At 38.7% G+C, this 24,662-nt stretch overlaps 1 long non-coding RNA gene across 2 annotated transcripts; it reads right to left on the bottom strand.

Annotated features, from left to right (window-relative positions):
* Window positions 1-5,310: 5,310 nt before the first annotated feature.
* On the bottom strand, window positions 5,311-7,645 carry LOC133869918 (uncharacterized). Of its 2 annotated transcripts, XR_009900578.1 has the most exons (3): window positions 7,235-7,641; window positions 6,014-6,066; window positions 5,311-5,555 (listed from the first exon to the last, which is right to left on the bottom strand). It is a non-coding gene; the product is annotated as an uncharacterized LOC133869918 (long non-coding RNA). The 2 variants fall into 2 exon arrangements; XR_009900577.1 differs by lacking the exon at window positions 6,014-6,066 and having other exon boundaries at window positions 7,235-7,645.
* Window positions 7,646-24,662: the final 17,017 nt, after the last annotated feature.

The raw sequence follows: 24,662 nt of genomic DNA, 5'->3' as shown, positions 1-24,662 counted from the left end.
GATCTTTTTATTTATCCATATTTATTGATTTTTAATGCTTTTTATCACTTGGTGCTATAACCTAAAAAGAATGTCAAAATTTATAGGTTTTAGGTTCAGCTAGCGAGTTGGTCAATTTGAGAAAATCATTGCATGAGAAAAGTAACTATCTAGCATTAACATGCACAGGAAAACTTAGCAGATATCAGGCATAGACTCTCAATTATATACAAGCATAGGCAATCAATGCACAATGAACTAAGATATCAGGCAAAAACACGCAATATCTGAAAAGCTATTAAAAGAAAAAAATAAAATTTTGCATCTTCTTCCCCAATTTTTTTTTTTTTTTTTTTTTTTTTTTTTTTTTTTTTTTTTTTTTTTTGAAAAAAAAAACAATAAAAACATGCTTCAAAGGTAAAGAAACTGTTAGTCTGTAATTGGTTGCATTCTGTTGGACAAAATCACTTCTATGTAATGATGCATTTAAACAGGGATTTAGCTATTCAGTGGTCTTCTAGAAGATTCTGCACAATCTACAAGTAAGAGAAATCAGATCCTTTGCAACCGTCCGGACGACGTGATATACCGTCCAGACGCCCAACTATCCAAAGCATCATCCGTCCGGATGATGAGAAATTTTCGTCTGGACCTTCCTCTGTGTTGAGAAGCTTCGAACTGCTCTAGCTTGTATCCATCCGGACGTTTCAGCAGCATGTTTCGACGCCACTTAGTGTTCGATCAGCTGTGGGATTTCTTTCCAAAAACACAGATATGGAAAGATCGCTGTAAACGTTCGAATGATGTGGATTCCCATCTGGACGCTCTCATCTATAAGGCAAGTAGCGCATTTAGACTTCATGGTCCGGACGCCCAAGCTATATATATGGAAATTGCGTGCATCAGATCAACCGTCCGGATGATCATCCCTATGGTCCAGATGCACGAAGCATTAATATGAAAATTGCGTGCAGCTATGGTGCGACCATCTAGACGACAAGGCAACACCGTCCGGACGCGGCTCAAATCAGGAAAGAATTTCAGCGAAATTTTAGAAAGCCGATCGCACAGTTGTCTGTTCGAACGCCTTATGTCTACCGTCCGGACGAAGCCTAGGTTTATCAAGCCAGACACTCATTTGAACCTGTAGCCTATAAATAGAGGTCCCTAGGCTTGAGAACTGCAAGAATTCGGTATTGAATTCCTTAGTGCTTAGAGAGTTATATTTTAGAGTTATTGTGCTGAGTTAATCTCTCTCAAGCCGTTGCCGTTGTCAACATGTGTTGTTACTGCATTGATCTGAAGTCTATTTTAGAGGTTGGCCCTAGGGTAAAGGATTCCATTGAAGACCCCTTCAAGTAGGAGACTTGGTTGGAAGGCGTTCGTGTTGGGTTACGCATTAGAGTTCAAGGTACGACCATTACATAAGGTTATGTGAGTGCTACTACTTTGTAACTAGTCTTGTCTTTTGAATAGTAGATATCCTGGGTTTGTCTGCCCCAGAGTGATTTTTCTCTTGACTGAGTTTCCACTTCGTTAACAAAATATCTGTCTCCTTTAATTCTGCATTTTGATATTTTGTTGCACACATTTTTCCACACACACTTGTTTATATTAAAAGTCATTTTAATTTTTCAGAAACAAAATTAAACCTAACATGTGTGGCACAATCAAACCTATCCTCAAGGAGAAAGAATCAAATTATCAATACAGAAAAGCAGCCACCTGACGTGCTTTTTCTGTCATCCCCAAATAGTACCTGCAGAATTTTCTCAAGAACAATAAGAGAAATAGTGGGGAAAAATAATAATGGTTCTTAGATTGCAAAGCAAGCAAAAATATGTCAAAGAAAACAATGCAATGCAATCACACTTGATACTCTAGGATTAGGAACCAAATCCTAGGCATATGTAACCTCACTATCTAGGTGTGTCTATTCCCCCTCAAGGGGTGAAAGGCTTAATCAATTCTGACCCATGCCTGCCTTCTTGGTGGTGGTTGTTGATAGGCATTCATTTGGTGATCCATCCACCGTATCATACTCTGCATCCACATAGGCAGCTCCCTATAGAATTAATCATCCTCAAGCTTCTGCGGCTTATTTATGTAGTGCCTTGATTTGTTTTTCTTGGGTTTGCAATTCTGATTGGCAGGAACAAATTGCTGCTGATGTTGTTGATGCTGAAAATCCTAATGCGGTGGGTCCTGATACTGGGGAGCCTGATGCCAGGCCATAGGTCTAGTGTCGAATGTAGCTTGTCTTGGCAACTCTTTCTCAACCTTTGATCTCTAAACTTTGAGAAGGGAGTACTTGGGTCGGATGTGCCCTTTTAGACCACAGTGGTGGCATATAGGAGATCTTCTAGTGAGGAGAAGCTTTTGAGGAGCCTTTGCATTAACCAGAATTTCCCCACCAATTCCTTCCTTTCTTTTATCTAGGTCGACAGATGGAGGCTCTTGGATATCTAGGTAGTGCATCCATCCGTACGACGTCGTAATACCGTTTGGACCCAATTCAGTGTTCGACAAGTAAAATGATTTCCTTTGCAGACACAGATATGGGAAGACAGTTGCATACGTTCGGACGTTAGGTCTACACCGTCCGGACCTTATCCTTGATAAGGCAAGACATGGAGAAGAATTGCAACCATCCAGATGTCAGGGCAACACTGTCCGGACGCCAGTCCTTATTATGGAAATTGTGTGCAGTAGAAGTGCAACCGTTTGGACGCTAGGGCAACATCTTTCGGACGTGGCCTTGATATGGTATTGTGTCAAGCGTGTTATGGAAAGCTAGTTGCGCAATTGTCTGGACGCTTTCAGCTACAGTCTGGACGCCGCCTAGAGAAATCTGTTCCAAACTCGATTTTGGTCTGCTGTGCCTATAAATAGAGGCCCTCTAGGCATGTATTCTTTACAAAATTCGGTATTGAATTCTTTAGAGCTTAGAGAGTATATTTTATGAGATATTGTGTTGAACCGTTAGCTCTCAAGTCGTTGCCATTGTACTATTGCTGTGCTCGTTTATTGAAGTCTATATTTGGGAGGAGCCCAAAGATAAAAGAATCCATAGAAGATCCCTTCAAGTAGGAGACTTGGTTGGGAGACGTTAACGTTGGATTATGTATCAGAGTACTAGATACGATCGCTGCATCGGGTATGTGAGTGTTACTGTCTATGTACTAGCTTTGTCTTTTGATAGTGGATTTCCTGGGTTTGGTTGCCCCGAAATGGTTTTTCTCTTAATTGAGTTTCTACTTTGTTAACAAAATAATTGTGTTATTTAAATTCCGCATTTACATTATTTTGTTACATGTTGCAGACACACACAGTTAAATTAGAAATCATCTATTTTTCAATTGGTATCAGAGCTTGGTACACTCTATTTAGATTTGATTCTTGTGTGTTTTCCTTTTTGACTTCTATTTTATTTTGCTATGTCTCAAAATCTTAATATTGTTCCTGCCTTTGATGGTACGAACTATGGCTATTGGAAAGCTCGCATGCATTTCTTTTTAAAATCTATTGATTGTTGGCAAATTGTTGAAACTGGTTGGACTAAGCCAAATGATACAACTTTGGAACTAGTTCCTGCAAGAAATGCACAACTTGCTAACGATAAAGCCCTCCATGCTCTTTGTCAAGTTATTTCACCGTCTGAATTTGCAAAAATTTTAAACTGTGAAATTGCTTAAGAAGCATGGCAAATTTTAGAAACAACATATGAGGGCACAAAACTTGTTAAATCTGCCAAACTCCAAATGTTTATGTCTAGATTTGAAGAAATTAAGATTCTTGAAGATGAGACATTCTGAGAGTTTTATACTAAGATGAGCGACCTGAAAAATTCGATGGTGAGTCTCGGGAAGACCGTCTAGGATGTAAAGCTCATCCAAAAAATTCTAAGATCTTTGCTTGAGTATTTTAGAATTAAGGTAACTACCATTGAAGAAAGTAAGGATCTAGAAGAAATGAAGATTGAAGAGTTGGTGGGATCTCTACAAACATATGATCTTTCCCTGCCTCTAGTCAAGAAGGTCAAGACTATTGCCCACAAGGCATCCAAGAAAAAGGCGAGAGTCTCATCTAAAGAAGACTTTGATAATGAAGAAGATGCTGTGGTAATGCTGGCCAAAAATTAAGGGAGATTAATGAAGAATGATAAATTCAAGAGGAAATTCTCTGAAAGATTGAAGAAGGCCCCAGATATTTTGAATGCTCAGGCTTTGGGCATGTACTGGCTGATTGTGGAAATCTCAAGCAGAGTAAAGGGAAGGCCTACAATGCGACTCTCAGTGATGAGTCCGAAGAAGAAGAAACTCTTGCTCAAAATAAATTTCTAGCCTTTGTGGCTCCACATGAAGTCTAAGAGGATTCTCAATTCTACTACTCTGAGCACAGTGATGAAGATGGGGAAGAACTCAAAGGGGTCTATAAAATCCTCTATGCAGAGTTCGAGAAGTTGAGAGAGACTCGCTAGCAGCACATCCATGAGCTGAATAGTTTACTGACTGAGAAGAGTTCCTTGCTGCTCAAGATACAGGATCTAGAGAAGAAGTGACTGAAAACACAGCTACAGTTGGAGAGGGTCATTGATGAGAAGCTAACCCATATGCTGTCAATCCAAAAAAGCCTAACAGACAAGACCGGACTCGAGTATGTAGCTTCTCCCTCTGATATCCCCTCTACTTCTAGGACTTTATTTGTCAAGCCCACAGTCCTTAAGCCTCCAACCACCGTCATGGATAAACGAAATGAAGTTATTGGTGGAGATATTCCAACTACTGCAAAGGCCACTCAGTAGCTCCCTACAATTAGACGGCCTCCTATATGCCACCACTGTGGTTTAAACGGTCACATTCGACCCCAGTGCTCCCTTCTCAAAGCTCAGAGATCACAGGTCAAGAAAGAGTTGCCAAGATAAGCTACATTCAGCACTAGACCTTTGGCCCAGCATCAGGCTCCCCAGTATCAGGCTTCATGGCATCAGGCTGCCCGGCATCAGGCTCCTCAGCATCACTGGCATAAGCAACGATTTGTTCCTGCCAATCAGAATGGCAAACCCAAGACTAACAAATCAAGGCACTACATGAAGAAGCTGTAGAAGCTTGAGGATGATCAATTCTATAGGGAGTTGCCTATATGGATGTAGAGTATGATATGGTGGATGGATCACCAGATGAAGTCCTATAATGACCCGCCTTTTGTAAAAAGGCGTAAGTGAAAATTTTGATTTTACCCCTGACGTTATGACGTCATCTGAGTTATAAAAATAGCAGTGGAATATAATTTTTACATAAAGACTTGGGAATCATAACACAATACATAAAGTTGACTGAAACTCCTATAGACATTCATTAAAAGTCATTTACAATGATTACAATGAAACACGTGTCATGTATGACACGAAAGCATACATGGAAACTTACTACATACAAGTAAATCCCTAAACATATTACATATAAAATAGCACAAACATTAATAATTACAAAGTAATGGAACCGAACTACATTAGCTTTATAACTCTTAAGCTAGCAGTTAATCCAATTCATAATCTTCAAAACCTGCGCAATCATCTATGAGATGGTGGTTATTACCACAACCCCATATTTCCATAAGTGAGTTAACCGTCATTCAACAATATAACGTATTATGCTTTATTTAAGGAAAGAGATAACATAATAATGGGATGACAGTTTTATATGCAGAGTCTTAAGCAGTTCAATTTAGTTCTTTCACTCCACTCGCATGGGCCGTTTCTCGATTAGTGGCTATCCTCCGGGCCGTTTCCCCTATATTACTTTTTATTAACATATTTTCATACTATCAGAGACCTCCCTCCTCTAGTACTTTGAGAGCCGTTCCAACCAATATGATTATTATGGTTTTCGGTTCAGGCACTATTCCTATCCTGAACCTTTGGGAGACGTTACTCCCAATATTAATAGGATTATTATTCACAGTATGCAATAATCATTCACACGCATCCAATTAAAATAAAACATAAACATAACACTATTGAAATCAGTCCTACCCACAATAAGTATTTTATACTCATAGTCCTTTTGTGCAGTCTCAGTTCATCATCTGCATCAAATACATATATATGTGCATACAAGGTCAATATCATTACTTTCAGAAATTCATGCCTAAACATGAACTTAATCACACATATATACATACATAGAAACAATTATCTATTAATTGGAAAATCATTTACATTTACTAACACTTAACATAACATGGTTAAGTCCCAATATTATTTTTCAACAATAATACCTAAACCCATTTTCTGTAAAAATACCAACATTTCTAACAAAAACATCTATTTTAAAACATATTAAAACTAACAATTATTTCAACCAACATAATATTAAAGAAATCACCGCAAAACAGTATACCCAATTTTCATAATCATTAAGTTAAAAACAGGGGATAATTCTAGCTCCAAAAGTTAACATAATCCATAATACACTTAACTTTAGCCAAAACAGGAAACATGCCCATACGGGTTTAACCAAACAACAACCAACATTATTTATAATTCCTAGAATACCCAAAACATCAAACAACCAACATAGGGAAATCCCATCTTAAAAATCATTTCTAATTCAGTTAATAAAACACAAATATATCGTATAGTCATGTTTTACTAGTTTTGAAAACAACCTCACTCTCATTCAAAATTAGTAAATCCAAAATAAAGTACATGGCCAAAACTTAATAAATCCACTAAAACTATAAACATTAAAAGATTAAGAACTTAATACCTAATCTGCCTTTAATACATGGTCTTAATAGCATAATACCCAATGAGCTCTTTAACCAAGAATCTCATCAAAACTAACAACACAAAACAATCACAAATCAGGAAAAACTATTAAAACAGGGAACATTCGGTTAGATTCAGTCATGGTGGAATGGCCAAAAATCATCAACACACTTGAAACATTTCTCGGCCAAAACACACAAAACAATCCACTGGCCGGAACAACACACACAAGCCCACTGAAATTCATCAACAATCGGCCACCATCAAAACAGGGGTTTCAAAAATTCAAAACTACAATAATCCCCAAATCAGAAAACATCAAACACATAATCATGGTTCAACAAATACTAAATTAGAAAACTCATTATCACAATCAGCCATACAGAACCCAACCGAATAGACAACAAACAAGAACCACAATAGTCCATTTTTCAATCAACACATAATCAACAAAATAACAACTAGAAATTAACCAGAAATTACCTAGAGGATTTTTCCTAGAAAATCCACCGGAAATCGTCTATAATTTCGCTGAAAAACTCGCCGGAAAACCAGCCTTCAAGCCATTAGGAGTCGGCTCTGCCTCGTCGGATTTTGCATCCTCCGACCACCGGACTTCGCCACTGCCTCAACCCGTTGTTGAACCACCAAAAATCGGCTCATGGAGGATCGGCCACCGATGATCAGGTCACGGGTTCTCGGGTCTCTCCTCACGGATCCACTCTTCTTAGCCTCTTTCTCTCTCTCTCTCTGATTTCTCTCTCCCTCTTGACTCTCTCTGTGTCTCTCGGGCAAACAAGAACAAAAACGAAGTGAAAAGTAAAGAAGAAAGAAAAGGAAAAAGAAGAAATAAAAAGGAGGAGCCAAGTGTGAGAATTACTGAACAGAGAGTGGTTCGGATTATATAGAATTAAGATATTATTTCACTAAAGCTTAGTCATTAAGTTTAATAAAATATCAATAGATATTTTGTAACTCAGGGTTAGTTTTTATCTCAGTTAGATTAATCTGAGTTAATGATAAAATATCCTGAGATATTATGATTGACCAATAGTTAAGTTTTATTTTAGTTAATTTAACCTGAGTTAATTTATAGATATTTCTTTAGAACTTACTAATTACATTTTTACCATAGATATTTTCACATCAAAATTTTACCATTTTAATCTAACTCATTATAATATAAGTCCGTTTTGAGTCTAGTTCATTTCATTGCAAATATTATTATCTTAATAATATTATAACACCAAATATATATATATATATATTACACAATAATTTTATTCATCAATATTATTAAATCAATTAGTCCATTGAATAATTCAGTCTGTCTATTTATTAATCCTGTAATATTATTAGAGTTTAATAATATTATTCTTTATTTATAAAATCATGGTTTATAAATAATAAGACTAATGAATATTTATTTTTATAAATATTCATATATTCCTTATTATTTATCGGGGATAATAATATTGTGTTTAAAGCCATGTATTTTATTAACTGCTGGATGTGAATACTGTTTCCTACAATATTAAGCCGTTCGAGTGTTGAGTCTTGTGGATTGAACGTCAATTCTAGACTTGTCAATTTTATTCAGTCTTAAATTCTAATTGAAGACATTTTATTATATGACTTAAAATCTGGGGCGCTATAAGTCCTGTCAACAACCACCACAGGAAAGGTAGGCATGGGTCAAAAAGGAGGAAGACATTCACTCCTTGAGGGGGAATGGACTCACCTAGTTGGTGAGAGTACATATGCCTAGGATTTGGTTCATAATCCTAGAGCATCAGATTTGATTGCATTGCATTATTCTCTACCTGACATGTCTTTATTTACTTTGCAAGCCTTGAACCATCATTATTTTTTTCCCCTATTTCTCTTGTTGTTTTTGAGAAAATATTGCAGGTACTATTTGGGGATGACAGAAAAAACATGTGGGGCGGCTGTTTTTCTGTATTGGTAATTTTGATCATTTCTCCTGGAGGACAGGTTTGTTCTTGCCACACATGCTAGGTTTAGTTTTATTTTCTTTACCGTTGAAGCATGTTTTTGTTGTTTTCCATTAAAATAAAAATTGGGGTAGACGATGCAGATTTTTATTCTTTCTTTTAAATAACTTCGCAGATATTGTATGTATTTTTGCCTGATAACTCAGTTCATTGTGCATTGATTGAATATGCTTAGATATGATTGAGAGTTTATGTCTGATATCTGCTAAGTTTTCCTGTGCATCTTAATGCTAGATAGTTACTTTTCTCATGCGATGATTTTGTGCACTATCGAAGGCTTCCCTAAGGTACATTTTTTTCTCTTTGACTTTTACCTTCTAGAAATTCTGATAAGAGTGATTTTTTTTTTGCTAAGATGGTCAAATTGACCAACTCGCTAGTTGAATCTAGGACCAAAAATTCTGGCATTCTTTCTAGGTTGCAGCACCAAGTGATAAAAAGCATTCAAAAATCAATAAATATGGATAAGTAAAAAGATCCACTACTTATTGTGCTATAAATTTGTTCTTGAACTTGTCCCTATAGAAAAAGTTGGTGACCAAATCATTGCGGAAATAGACGGTCATTAAATGATTAAGTAAAAGAAAAGTGTTACATTTTAGGGGGAGTGTATCAGATGAGGGTGGCTAGGCCCTAGTAAAATAAGGTTTGACTTTTGACTGATTTATCATTGATTTTCTCTCTTGTTTAGAAAATTCAGTTGCTTTAAGTCATCTTAGTGAACTACATACCTTATTGAGAAAGTCTTCGCACACACGCGCATTGCATAAGTTGAGTAATCTATTTAAAATTTCTATTTGCAGCAAAATTTGTGCTAATTGAACTCTTAACTCTCAATTATGTCTTTGCATATTTTTGAAATGCTATTTGACTGTTTTATCAGTTGATTATACATGCGTGTTCTGAAGCTATTTTTTGGAAAATATATTTTTCTGCAAGTTTTCCTCAAGTTTCAGATTTTCAATGAGAAGTGTCCGAACGGTATTCTCTTGCATCCGGACGGGTGTGATTCAGACGACCGGACGGTCAAGTGACATGCCCGAATGCACGCGGTTCTGCCAAAGGATGACATGGTAGCCCGTGTCATGATGGGATAAGTAATGCGTCCGGATGGTTAACCTACAGGTTTTAAATCGCATCTCTTTCTCCCTAGCCGCTGCATACCTCTTTCCTTCTCTCAATTTTTTCCTTGAGTTTTGGTATTTTGGCTTGCTTTTTCTCATGCTATCTCACGAGTTTTCATCATATTTTGTCCTTTTCTACATTCTATCTCATTTCCAGATATTTTGCTATGCCCTTTATTGTTTTTTCAGTTCTTTTTAACTGTTGTTTTAAGGTATATTTTGGGATGATGTTGAGATAAGAAAGACAAAATGCATTGATCTGTCTTTATTTTATGCTATTGAGATTTGGATATTTGTTTCTGTCAGATTTTTGGATTGTTTTGAGAAATTTATTGTGTTTGTTATTTTTGGGAAGTCCAATTTTTCTGCTGTCATAATGTTGAAATTTTTGGGGACTAATAGTATCTAATTTCATTGGTGATATTTATTGGCAAATTTTTTGATATTCTTTTGCAGAACTATGTCTGCCAACAACTCTCAGTGCAGAGTCCGTCAGACAGAGGATGCTATAAATGCCACTTTAGCAAAAGTGGAGAACATGCAGGCTATTCTAGTGAGGAATGTGCTTAGAGCAGACGTTAGTGTGGCTCCCTTAGATTTCATTGCTGAGATCATCAGGGACAATCATTGGGGATATCTGTATAACTGTGCTTGCATAGTTTATCCTAGGCTAGTGAGAGAGTTCTATGGATATCTGGAGATGGTTTAAGATGAGGACCTTGGGATCATCTTTCAAACTAATGTTCAGGGGCATGTCATTCAGATTGATCCCCAGGTTATCAGTTGAAAACTTAAATTGACTTCTAAATAAAGTGTGTGCAACAAGTGTCAACAAAAATCAAGCACAGCGAAAAATAAAAGACACATAGTTTTTGTTGACGAAGTGGAAACTCAATTAAGAGAAAAACCACTTCGAGGCAGCCAAACCTAGGAATTCCACTATTTAGAAGACGAGGCTAAATACAAGATAGTAACACTCACATGTACCGATGCAGTGGTCGTACCTTGCTCTCTGACGTGTAACCCAACATGAACGCTTCCCAACCAGGTCTCCTACCTGAAGGGGTCTTCAATGGAATTCCTTACCTTAGAGCCGACCTCTAAGATAGACTTCAATTGTAGCGCAGCACACTTGAAACGGCTTCAGAGGGATCTTAAACTTCTCTGAGCTCTTGTGGAATTCAATACCGAATTCTTGCAGTTCTCAAAGCCCAGGGGCCTCTATTTATAAGTCTGGGGCTCAAATGAGTGTCAGCCAAATATACTTGGGCGCCGTCCGGATGGTGGACATGGGCCATCCGGACGGACAACTGTGCGACAAGATTTTCTGAAAATTTCGTAAGGAAATCTTTCCTATTTAAGAGCCTCGTCTGGACGGGATGGCACATCGTCCGGACAGTCGCACGTCCTCAGCAAGTAATTTCCTTATAAGGTTTCGAGCGTCCGGACCATGGGGGATGAGCGTTCGGACGGCTGAACTTCAACACGCAATTTCCATATCTGATGTGCATGTGTCCGGACCATGAAAGACAGTCGTCCGGACGGTTGAAGTTGAATCGACAATTTCCTTCTTTGATGAACGCGGTCTGGACCACAACTGTCAGACGTTCGGACGGTGATATTTGAATTGCGATTCTTGCCTTAAGGAGACACGCGTCTGGACGGGATACCACATCATCCGGACGGTTGATCGATCTTCCCTTTATTGGAACTTGGAAAGAATCTAAGACTGTTCGAGTACTGAGAGGCGTCTGGACGTGTTGCTAAAACGTCCGGACGGATGCAAGCTGGATAGAACCTTCTCGACACAGTGGAGGGTCCGGACGGAGAGACACGTCGTCTGGACGGATGATGCTTGGTCTGTCTAGAATCAGGACGGTATGGCATGTCATCTTGACGGATGGAATAGTGACAGATGGGCATCCGGACGGGATGGCTCGATCGTCTGGATGGCTGACAGGGAACTGAAAATCTTCTGACTCTGAAGCATTTCTGAATAGTAGAATCCCTGTGAAGCATCTTTACACACAAGTGATTTGTCCAAAACACAGAATGAGGCCAAAATACTAACATCAATGATATCCTTGATGTTCCTGTACTGCCTATTCCTGCCAGTCCCTTCACAAAGGTTGTGGAACCTCCCACCTTAAAAGAGCTCAGCGACTTCTTTAATGCCCATCCACAGCCTAAGGATTGGGCACATGCTTACATCAAGATACGTGCTTTTTCTCCCCCGCAATGTCTGCTCGAAAAAAAATTGTCTTCCACAATTTCTGGCCTACTGTCCACAGGAATGAGCTGATTTTGAAGAGGGCCCAACTGCTTTATGCCTTGGTCATGAGATTGCCTTTTTTGTTTATGCAAGCATATTCTCTCTATCATTCTCGAGTCCAGAGATGATCATTCTATAGGGCTTCCATTTGCATGCTTGATCACGAAGATCATCCTTCAGGTTGGGATAGATGTGTCTGCAGAGTCCAAGATGAGGATTCAGGACCCTCTTGGCAATCAGTCTCTCATGAAGTCAAATGCCTAATTGAGGATTGAAGATCAAAATGAAGTTCCTCAGCCTCCACCAGTCCAGGTTGAGATACCTACAGGAGCCTTATCTTCTCAGGCTGCTTCTCCTCTACAGTATGATGTAGGGTATGCTCAGCTATTGGTTGCATTTAGTTCCATGCAGGGAGAGATCAGGTCTATTTAGTGGGAGGTTCGCTCTATCACCACTCGAGTTGAGCAGTGCCAGCTTGATATCCAGGAATGTCTCAAGCACCATCATCCTGATGAGGATTCATTATTTTGTTTGTTTTTGGTGTTTTTGACTTATTTTGAGACAATTTTTTTTTGGATTATTGTAAAACATTTATAACTCTGGATTTTATTTATACTCTGTTTACCCTTGTCCTGCTGAGACTTTAAGGGGAAGTATTTTTTGGTTTTGGACAGGGGAATATATTTTTAAACCGGTCAAGTGATTTTTGTCCCAGAATGGCCAAAGGGGGAGTTTGCTAGTTTCTGATTGGCTGCATTCTGTTTGACAAAATCACTTTTATGTATTGTTGCTACATTATTAGGGATATCGTTTATTTTAAAGTCTTCATTTCAGAAATGTGCTTCAAGAGATTCAAAGAAGATTCTGTGTAGATTCCAAGTCAGAGAAGTCGGATCCCAAGCTTCCATTCGGACGATCCATACATGGGTCCAGACGCCTATCAATGTCTAATTTATAAGCTTGCATCTGTCTGGACGTCTCAGCAACACGTCCGGACGCTCTTCTGAGATTGAGAAGAATCCAGCGTTCAAGTGCATCCATCTGGACGATGTGGCAATACCATCCAAACGCCATTCAATGTTCGACAAGCAAAAAGGATTTCCTTCATAGACATAGATTTGGAAAGACAGCTGCATACGTCCGGATGTTGAGTCTACACCATCCGGACGCTATCCTTGATAAGGTAAGACGTGGAGAAGACTTGCAACCGTTCAGATGGCAGTCCTTATTATGGAAATTGCGTGCAGCAGAAGTACAATCGTTCGGAAGCTAGGGAAACACCGTTCGGACGCAGCCCTGATATGGTATTACGTGAAGCGCATAATGGAAAGCCAGTTGCATAGTTGTCCGTCTAGACGCTTTTAGCTACCGTCTGGACGCCACCTAGAAAAATCTGTTCCAGACTCAATTTTGGTCTGCTGATCCTATAAATAGAGGCCTATAGGCATGTATTCTTTACAAAATCTGGTATTGAATTCTTTAGAGCTTAGAGAGTATATTATAGGAGATATTGTGTTGAATCGTTAGCTCTCAAGCCATTGCCGTTGTGTTATTGCTCATTTATTGAAGTTTATCTTAGGGAGGAGCCCTGAGGTAAAGGAATCTATAGAAGACCCCTTCAAGTAAGAGACATGGTTGGGAGGCATTCACGTTGGATTACGAGTCAGAGTATTAGATACGATTGCTGCATCGGGTATGTGAGTGTTACGTCTATGTACTAGCTTTGTCTTCTGATAGTGGATTTTCTTGGGTTTGGCTGCCTCGAAGCGGTTTTCTTCTTAATTGAGTTTCCACTTCATTAACAAAATAATTGTGTTCTTCAAATTCTGCATTTACATTAATTTGTTAAACGTTGTACCCGCACACGGTTAAATTAGAAGTCATCTATTTTTCACTTTGGGCCAAGCTTGGAATGCCCATTTTAGAATCACTCTAAATCTCTTGAATCAGCCCATTAAGTGCTTCTTTGATCTTCTTGGATCTTGTTCTAGTAATAGGCTCAACTAGAACATGCAATGAATCCTTTAATGGTGCTTGTGGATTCTCTTCATTCCCCCTCTCTTCAAAAGGATTCGACCTCGAATTGTCACCTATATCAAAAAGAGAAAGATTAGAAACATTAAATGTAGCACTAATGTTATACTCACCTAGAAGATCCAACTTGTAAGCATTATCATTGATTATCTCAAGGACTTGAAATGGACCATCCCCTCTAGGATGTAGCTTGGACCGCCTACGGGCTGAAATTTTTTTCCTTTCTCATATGCACCCAATTCCAATCACCCGGTTCAAAGATGACTTGTCTACGGCCTTTGTTGGCTTTGGTTGCATATTGCTCATTTTTCTCTTTTGTGTTGTCGTACACTTTCATTGAGTTTCTTCACCATCTCAGCTTTTTTTTTACCATCCAAACAAGTTCTTTTATTAAGTTCTCATTTCAAGTGCTTTGACAAATTCCAAAGGTAATGTTGCCAACTCTCCAATGTTCTCACCAATGCATAAAGCTCGTTGTCATATGTCGGGTAGTTCAAAGCTTCCTTATTTAGCTTTTCACTAAAATAGGTTGTTGACCACTTCTCCTGTATTAAAATAACTCCAATACCTATTCCTGAGGCATCACACTCAATCTTAAAAAGTTTTAGAAAAATCAGGTAATGCTAATAAAGGAGCACTATATAACCTTTCTTTAATCTCAATAAATGCATGATCTTGCACACTACCCTATTTAAAACCCATAGATTTTTTTAGCAATTTCAGTGAATGGTGCAGCTAGTGTACTGAAATCTTTGACAAATCGCGGATAAAAACTAGCCAAACCCAGAAAACTTCTTGACCTCCGTGATTGACTTAGGTGTGGGCCATTCCTTGATAGCCTTCACCTTTTCCTCATCCACCGCAATTCCTTTTGCGCTAACAACATAACCAAGAAACACAACTTTGTCCAAGCAAAAGGAACATTTCTTTCGCTAAGGGTGGGCAAAAACCCGCCCACCCGCACCTACCCGCCCCGTATGACAAAAAAAAGAAACAAAACGAAACCTAATGACTTGTCTTCTAGATACTTCCTTTTCTACTTTTCTAACCTAGCGCCTCCAGCCTCCATTTCTCTTCTTCTTCGCTTCGTTTTCTTCTCTTTGTCTATCTTCTTCCATTCTCTTCTTCCCTTCTCTTCGCTTCTTCTCGCTTCCTCCATGAATAGGGTTTACAAATTGTAGAGCTACCTACCACCTTGCTCTTAGATCTCACCCACGCTTGAAATCCCCGAAAATGGCATCCCAAATGAGCAAAAAGCAAAAGGTCAGCTCTTTCTTTCACTCTCCATTTGTTTCCGGAGAAAATAATTCGAAAAAAAAGCACAAATAAAACAAAATGTCACTCCCTCTTTAGCAGTGATTAATGTTTTCGAAAGCTTTGGTTTTTGGTTACAGTTCATCGTTGACGAAGTCTTCTTCACTTGGCCTGAATCGGGGATACCCGTATAACCCACACCTGCACAACCCCACATCGCACAAACCGCAACCATAAGGATACACTCTTTAACCTGTGGCCATGGGCGGTGCCAAGGGGGAAAACCGCAATCCCCCCCCGCCCCATGGCCAACCCTATCTTTGGCATATAGTTTTTCTTTTCTCAAAACATCAAGCACACAATGAAAATGATCAATATGCTAATCTGAGCTCTTGTTATACACCAAGATATCATAAAAAAAAAAGACCACAACAAATCTGCCTATAAACACATGCAATGCATGATTCATTAACTTCATGAATGTACTTGGTGCATTAGTTAGACCAAAAGGCATTACCAACCACTCACACAATCCATATTTAGTTTTAAAGGTGATTTTCCATTCATCAACGTCTTTCATTTGAATTTGATGATACCCACTTTTCAAATCAATTTTTGTGAAAATACATGACCCATGCAATTCATCCAACATGTCATCTAGCCTAGGAATGGAATGTCTATACTTTATCGTAATGTTGTTGATAGCTCTGCAATCAATACACATTCTTCAAGTTCCATCCTTCTTAAGGACAAGTAGCACCGGTACCGCGCGCGGACTCATGCTAGCCCTCACGTGTCCTTTGGCCATCAACTCCTCAACTTGCCTCTAAAGTTCCTTTGTCTCCCTCGGATTACTCGTATAGGCTGGTTGGTTACGAATTGACGCACCTGTCACAAAATAAATTTGATGCTTTATTCCTCTAATAGGTGGCAATCCATTAGGCACATCGTTAGGAAACATGTCCTCATATTCTTGCAACAAAGAGACAACAACACTAGGCAATGATTCGTCAAGTTTATTAGTATTAAAAGATGCCTCTTTGTACAAGAGTACAAATATAGGCTATTTTGTATAGAAAGCACTCTTGACATCACTCGCCTTAGCAAAAAAACTCAGTTTGAAAAATAGATGACTTCTAATTAACCATGTGTGTGTGCACAATTTGTAACAAAATAATGTAAAAGTGAGATTTAAATGACACAAGTATTTTGTTAACAAAGTGGAAATTCAATGAAGAGAAACCACTCCGAGGTAGCTAAACCCAGGAAATCCACTATTTAGAAGATAAAGCTAGTGACAAAGTAGTAGCACTCACATACCCCTGATGTAGTGGTCGTACCTTGAACTCTGATGCATAACCCAATTCGAACGCCTCCCAACCAAGTCACCTACTTGAAGGGGTCTTCAATGGAATCATTTACCTTAGGGCTCCTCCCTAAGTTAGAATTCAATTGTAGCACATTAACAACACACAACAGCAATGGCTTGAGAGCGAGCTGATCAACACAACAACTCCTAAAATATACTCTTTAAGCTCTAAGGAATTCAATACCGAATTCTTACAAATTACATGCCTAGAGGCCTCTATTTATTGGCAATAGAAGACCTAAATCAAGTTTGATACGATTTTCCTAGGCGGCATCTGGACGGACAACTGTGCAATCGGCTTTCCAAATTCGCTAATTATTCTTTCTTGATTAGGGCCACGTCCGGACTGTGTTGCCCTAGCGTTTTGGACAGTGTAGACTGACATATGGACGGTTGAACATCTTCTGCACAACTTGCCTTATCAAGGATAGCATCTGAACGGAATAATCACGTCATCCGGACGGTTGCAGCTGTCTTCCCATATCTGTGTTTGGAAAGGAAATCCTTTTACTTGTCGAATACTGAAGGGCGTCTGGACATATTGCTGAAACATCTGGACAGATGGAACTAGGAACAGGTCGAAGCTTCTGGACACTGATGGGGGTCCAGACGGAAAGTTCTTGTCGTCCGGACTGATAATGCTTAACAAATGAGTGACCAGAAGGAATACCACATCAACCGGACGGATGCAAGGGACTTGAACTTCACTGTCTTGAATTTTGCACAGTCTTCTTGAACCGCATAAATGAAGTGTAGATTCTGAATGTATCAACATCCCTATATAAAATGCTTCATTACATAGAAATGATTTTGTCCAATAAAATGCAGCCAATCACAAACTAACAAACTCCCCCTTTAGCCATTTTGGGACAAAAAACACTTGACCGGCTAAAAATACAATTCCGGTCCAAATATTACAAATACGCTCCCTTTTTGTCTCGAAAGGACAAAGGGTAAACATAGTACATATAGAAAAAGCACAATTACTAAAATCCAAAACAACAAGGATAATAGTAAAGTGTCTCAACAGACACTTAAATAACCAAAAGAGGAAAACAAAACCTCAAGACACCAAATCTTTTGAAATTGAGCCACTTCAGCTTCTTGCTCCTAAATCTAGGAAACCATAGACTGAAAATTTTCAATCACTTGAGTCTTCTAGCCTGAAACCGATCATCCACAGAATGAAATCCTCTAAATAACTGGTATGCAAGGTGATAAAGAAGATTCACCACTGAAACTCTAGCTGGTGCAGATCTGGGGGAAGAGGTTACAGAAGACTTTGCATGAGCTGGGGAAAAAGCTCATCTAAATCCTGAGACCTTTGGAATTTGAACATACGACTTCAACAACAGTTAGTTTCCAAAGGATCCATTTATCAGATATTGTGCTGGGAGCTACTGGACAACATATTCCTGAAAAGATTTAACAGAAATCTATCCAAAAATAATACCACAAAGAAATATTAGTTCCTGTTAGTTCTTAAAAGAATGTGGTATTATGAAAACTTGCAATTTGGATGCGCAAGAATTATAAAAGAAAATATCGCAATCCAAATGACCCAGATATATCAATATCAACCTAAGACACAGACAGAAAAGGATTTTCATGCACTATATCTCAAGAAAATATTCCAATTAACAATTATTCCAATATTCTTAAAAAGCACAAAAACTTAAAAGAACAAAGGAAGACACAGCAAATACCATGGAATGAGAAGAGATATGCAAAGAATGCCAAAATCTAAGGAGAAATCCTTGAGAAAAACACACAACATGGCATGATAAATCAATACAAATGCAGTGGTGTGCGGATGGTAGAGAAAGCAAAGAGACGGATTAAAACCTATAAGGTTTGCGTCACGACGTGATACTAATGCGTATGGACGGTTCACTTGATAGACTAGCAACTGACAGGACTACCTGCGTCCGGACTCTAAGCTAAGTCCGTCCGGACACTTCACCTTGAAAAGTTGAAAACAGAGGAAAATTTGCAGAAAAAATAATTTTCCCTAAAGTTAGCTTCAGAACATGCATGTATGAATAACTGATAAGACAGTCAAATAGCAAATCAAAAATATGCAAAGATATAATTGAGAGTCAAGTATTCAATAAGCACAAATTTTCCTGCAGATAGAAATTTTAAATAGATTACTCAACTCATGCAATGCATGTGTGTGTGAAAGCTTTCTCAATAAGGTATGATGTTTGTTGATATGATTTAAAGCAATCGGATTTTCTACATAAGAGAAAAAATCAATGTTAGATCAGTCAAAAGTCAAACCTTATTTATTACTAGGGCCTAGCAACCCTCATCTGATACACTCCCCCTAAGATCCAGCACTTTTCTTTTACTTAGTCCTTTAGTGACCGCTTGTTTCCGTAATGATTTGGTCACTGATTGTTTCTTTAGGGACAAGTTCAAGAATAGATTTATAGCACAAAAGTAGTGGATCTTTTTATTTATTCATATTTATTTCTTAATACCATGCTTTTTATCACTTGGTGCTGCAGCCTAGAGAGAATGCTAGAATTTTTAGGTTCTAGGTTCAACTAGCAAATTGGTCAATTTGACCATCTTAGCAAAAAAAAAAAAAAAAAAATCTCTCTCATCAGAATTTTCAAAAGCTAAAGTAAGAGAGAAAAAAATGTACATTAGGGGAGCGTTGGATAGTGCACATTTTTCATTGAATCAGAAAAGCAACTATCTAGCATTAAAATGCACAGGAAACCTTGTAGACTTCAGGCATAGACTTTCAATAATATATAAGCATATTTAATCAATGCACAATGAATTGTGATATCAAGCAAAAATACATGCAATATCTGAAAAGCTATCAAAAGAAAACAAAATAAAATTCTGCATTTTCTCCCCTAATTTTATTTATTTATTTTTATGAAAAAACAATAAAAACATGCTATAAAGGTAAACAACCATGAGACTAGCATGTAAGGCAAGATCAAAATTCCCAATAAAGAAAAGCTGTCGCCCGACATGCTTTTTCTATCTTCCCCAAATAGTACCTGCAAAGTTCTCTCAAGAGCAATAAGAGAAATAGGGGGCAATTGACAGTGGTTCCTAAATTGCAAAGCAAACAAAGATATAACAAGTAGAAAATCATGCAATGCAATTAAACCTGATGCTCTAGGATTAGGAACCAAATCCTAGGCATGTATACTCTCACCAACTAGGTGAGTCCATTCCCCCTCAAGAGGTGAATGTTTACCTCCTTTCTGACCCATGCCTGCCTTCCTTTTGGTGGTTGTTGACAGGACTTCATCTAATGATCTATCCATTGTATCATGCTCTGCATCCAAATAGGCAGCTCCTTATAGAATTGATTGTCCTCCATCTTTTGCGGCTTCTTCATCAAGTGCGTTGATTTGTTAGCCTTGGGTTTGCCATTCTGATTGGCAGGAACAAATCTTTGCTGAGGCTACTGATGCTGGGGAGCCTGGCACCGTGGGGCATGATGTCTTGGAGCTTGATGCCATGGAGCTTGATACTGGGTGGCCTGATGCCTTGGAGCCTTATGATGGGCTAGAGGTCTTGTGCAAAAATTTGCTTGTCTGGGCATCTTTTTCTTGACCTTTGATCTTTGAGCCTTGAGAAGGGAACATTGGGGTCGAGTATGCCCACTTAGGCTGCAGTGATGGCATATGGGAGGTCGTCTAGTGGTGGGGAGCTTCTGAGTGACAGGAATATCTCCACTGATAATGTCATTCCCTTTGTCAGCAACTGTGAATGGAGGCTCGGGGACTGTGGGCTTGACAAAGACAGTCCTAGAAGTAGAGGGAATGTTAGAGGGAGGAGCTACATACTCGATTCCGGTCTTGTCTGTTGGGCTCTTCTGGATTGACAGCATATGAGTAAGCTTTTCATCGATGACCCTCTCCAATTGAAGCTGTGTCTCTAGTAGCTTCTCCTCTAGGTCTTGTATTTTAAGCAACAATGAAGTATTCTCTTTCTGTACACTATTCAGCTCATGGATATGCTACTTGAGAATCTCCCTCAGCTTCTTGAACTTTACATAGAGGATTTTATATGCCTCATTGAGTTCTTCCCCGTCTTCATCACTGTGCTCTGAGTAGTAAGAATCCTCCTCTTCTATAGGTGGAGCCACAAAGGCTAGAAATTTATCTTGATCAGGAGATTCTTCTTCTTCAGACTCATCACTGAGAGTCGCATTATATGCCTTCCCTTTTCCCTGCTTGAGATTCCCACAATCAGCCTGTATATTCCCAAAGCTTGAGCATTTAAAATATCTTGGGCCTCTGGGGTCTTTCTTTTCAGCTTCTTCAGGTTCAAACTCTCTGGGAGCCTTCTTCAATCTTTTGGAGAATTTCATTTTGAACCGATCATTCCACATTAATCTTCGAAAATTCTTGGCCAACATAGCGACAACATTTTCTTCTTTCTCAGAGTCTTCTTCAAATTAGACTTTGGCTTTCTTTTTAGATGCTTTGGGGGCAATAATCTTCACCTTTTTGACTAGGGCAGGGACAGCTGATAGGTTTGAAGAGATCCGACCAACTCTTCAATCTTCATCTCTTCTAAGTCATTGCTTTCTTCAATGATAGTTACCTTGATTCTGAAACGGTCAGGCAAAGATCTAAGAATTTTACGAATGAGTTTTACATTAGAGACGGTCTTCCCAAGACTCATCATTGAGTTTCTTAGGTCGCTCATCTCCGAGTAAAACTCTCCGAATGTCTCATCATCCATCATCTTAATTTCTTCCAATCCAGAAATCAACATTTGAAGTTTAGCAGATTTAACAAGTTTTGTGCCTTCATATGTTGTTTCTAAGATTTGTCATGCTTCTTGAGCAGTTCCTCAGTTTGAAATTTTAGTAAATTCAGACGATGAAAGTGCTTGACATAGAGCATGGACGGCTTTATCATTGGACAATTGTGTGTTTCGTTCATTTGCAAGCTCAATACTTGCAACTGCTAGCTCAATCCAACCAGTTTCAATAGTTTTTCAACAATCAATGGATTTTAAAAAGAAACGCATACGAGTTTTCCAATAGCCATAGTTCGTGCCATCAAAGGCAGGAATATATGTAAGATTTTGAGACAGTGAAATAAAAATAGAAGTCAACAGGAAAGATAACACCCAAGAATTAAATCTAAACAGAGTGTACCAAGTTTTGATACCAATTGAAAAATAAATGACTTCTAATTTAATGTGTGTGTGTGTATCGTGTAACAAAATATTATAAAAATAGAATTTAAGTGACACAAATATTTTGTTAACGAACTAGAAACTCATTTAAGAGAAAACCACTCCGGGGCAGCCAAACCCATGATATCCACTATTCAGAAGACAAAGCTAGTTACAAAGCAGTAGCACTCACATACCCTTATGCAGTGGTCGTACCTTGAACTCTGACGTGTAACCCAACAAGAACGCCTCTCAACCAAGTCACCTACTTGAAGGGGTCTTCAATGGAGTCCTTTACCTTAGGGCACCTCCCTAAGATAGACTTCAATTTCAGCACAACAGCAACGCACAATGGCAACGGCTTGATAGTGAGAGAATCAGCACAACAACTCCTCAAATATTCTCTCTAAGCACTATGGAATTCACTACCGAATTCTTACAAATTACATGCCTAGAGGCCTTTATTTATAGGCTATAGAAGACCTAATCCGAGTCTGAAATGATTTCCCTAGGCGGCGTCCGGCTTTCCAAATTCACTAATTATTTATTCCTGAATTGGGCCGCGTCCGAACGGTGTTGCCCTAGCGTCCTGACAGTTGCACTTCCGCTGCATGCAGTTTCCATAATAAGGTTTGAGCGTCCAGACAGTGTAGACTAACGTCCGGATGGTTGAACGTCTTTTGTACGACTTGCCTTATCATGGATAGCGCCTGGACGGAATAATCACGTCGTCTGGACGGTTGCAGCTATCTTCCTATATATGTGTTTGGAAAGGAATAATGAAGGACATTCGTACATGTTGCTGAAATGTCCGGACGGATGCAACTTGGAATAGTTTGAAGCTTCTAGACACTGATGGGGGTTTGAACGAAAAGTTCTTGTCATCCGGATGGATGATGCTTAACAGATGAGCGTCCAGACGGAATACCACATCTTCCTTACGGATGCAAAGGACTTGAACTCCACTGTCTTGAATTCTGCACAGAGTCTTCTTAAAGCACATAAACGAAGTGTAGACTCTGAATGTATCAGTATCCCTATATAAAAAGCATCATTTCGTAGAAGTGATTTTGTAAAACAGAGTGCAGCCAATCACAAACTAACAATTAGGAGTTAGGCTTCCTAGCTTTTCACTAATGAGTTTAACCTGATCACTCAAATTCTTGACTTGATTCTCAATACCTGGTTTACCTTCCCTAGGTACATGCAGTTTATTCCAAGGTTTATGAGAATGAATTTGAAAGCAATTAGAGTAGATATGACCACTAATGCCATAGGGATGACAAGTAGGGATAGAATTAAAAATTTTACGACTAGCACCTTTAATATTTTTCCCTTTATCCCCACAAGTAGATTGAGTATGTTGTTGAGACATGCTAGGTTTAACAAACATAGTTCTATGAGCAGACATAGCATGTGACATAGATGCAACACTATCAATACTCAATCTAGAATAAAAAGGTTTGTCCAAAGGAAGTTTTGAATTCATTAGAGCATCTTCCAAAGACTTAATTTTTTCAATAAACACATCTTTTTCAATTTCAAAATTTTTAAGTCTTTATAAATGCTCAATGCTAGAATTTTTAAAATCAAATTGTTTAAACAATTCGACACACATCCTTTGGAGTTCACCTTTTTCCATCAATTTAAGATTGATAGACATGATAAAAATATTAGAAGTCAAACAGAATCACACTCAAGCTATAAATCTTCTCAGAGTGTAACAAGCTCTGATACCAATTGAAAAATAAAGAGACTTCTAATTTAATTGTGTATGCGCAACGTGTAACAAAATATAAAAATGTGGAATATTAATGAGATAGATATTTTGTTAACGAAGTGGAAACCCAATTTAGAGAAAAACCACTCCAAGGCAGCCAAACCCAGGATTTCCACTATTTAGAAGACAAAGCTAGTTACAAAGCAGTAGCACTCACATACCCCTGATGCAGTGGTTGTACCTTGAACTCTGACGCATAACCCAACATGAACTCCTCCCAACTAAGTCACCTACTTGAAGGGGTATTCAATAGAATCCTTTACCTTAGGTCATCTCCCTAAGATAGACTTCAACATGAGCACAACAACAGCACTTCAGTAACGGCTTGAGAGCAAAACGATCCGTACAATAACTCCTAATTTATAATCTCTAAGCTTTAAGGAATTCAATATAGAATTCTTACAAATTACATGCCTAGAGGCCTCTATATATAGGCTACAAAAGACCTAAATCGAGTCTAGAATGATTTTCTCTAGGCGTCGTTTGGACGGTAGCTGAGAGCATCCAGACAGCCAACTGTGCAACCGGCTTTCCAAAATCATTGATATTCTATCCTGAATAGAGCCTCGTCTGGACGTTGTTACCCTAGCATCCGGACGGTTGCACTTCAGCTGCACGCAATTTTCTTAGTAACGACTGGCGTCCGGACGGTGTTGCCCTCACATCCAGATAGTTGCAAATCTGCTCCACAGCTTGCCTTATCAAGGATAGCGCCCGGACGGTGTAGACCTGTCATCCAGACTGTTGCAGCTGTCTTCCCATATCTGTGTCTGAGAAGGAAATCCTTTTACTTGTCAAACACTGAATCGCGTCCGGATCTGTTGCTAAGACGTTCGAACGGATGCAACCTTGAACAGTTCGAAGCTTCTGGACATTGATCGGAGTCTAACATAGTCG

The sequence above is a fragment of the Alnus glutinosa genome, chromosome 5 (assembly GCF_958979055.1).
Source record: "Alnus glutinosa chromosome 5, dhAlnGlut1.1, whole genome shotgun sequence".
Taxonomy (NCBI): Eukaryota; Viridiplantae; Streptophyta; class Magnoliopsida; order Fagales; family Betulaceae; genus Alnus; species Alnus glutinosa.
Note: the sequence above shows the minus strand (reverse complement) of the source record. Positions and strands in the feature narration are given on the sequence as shown.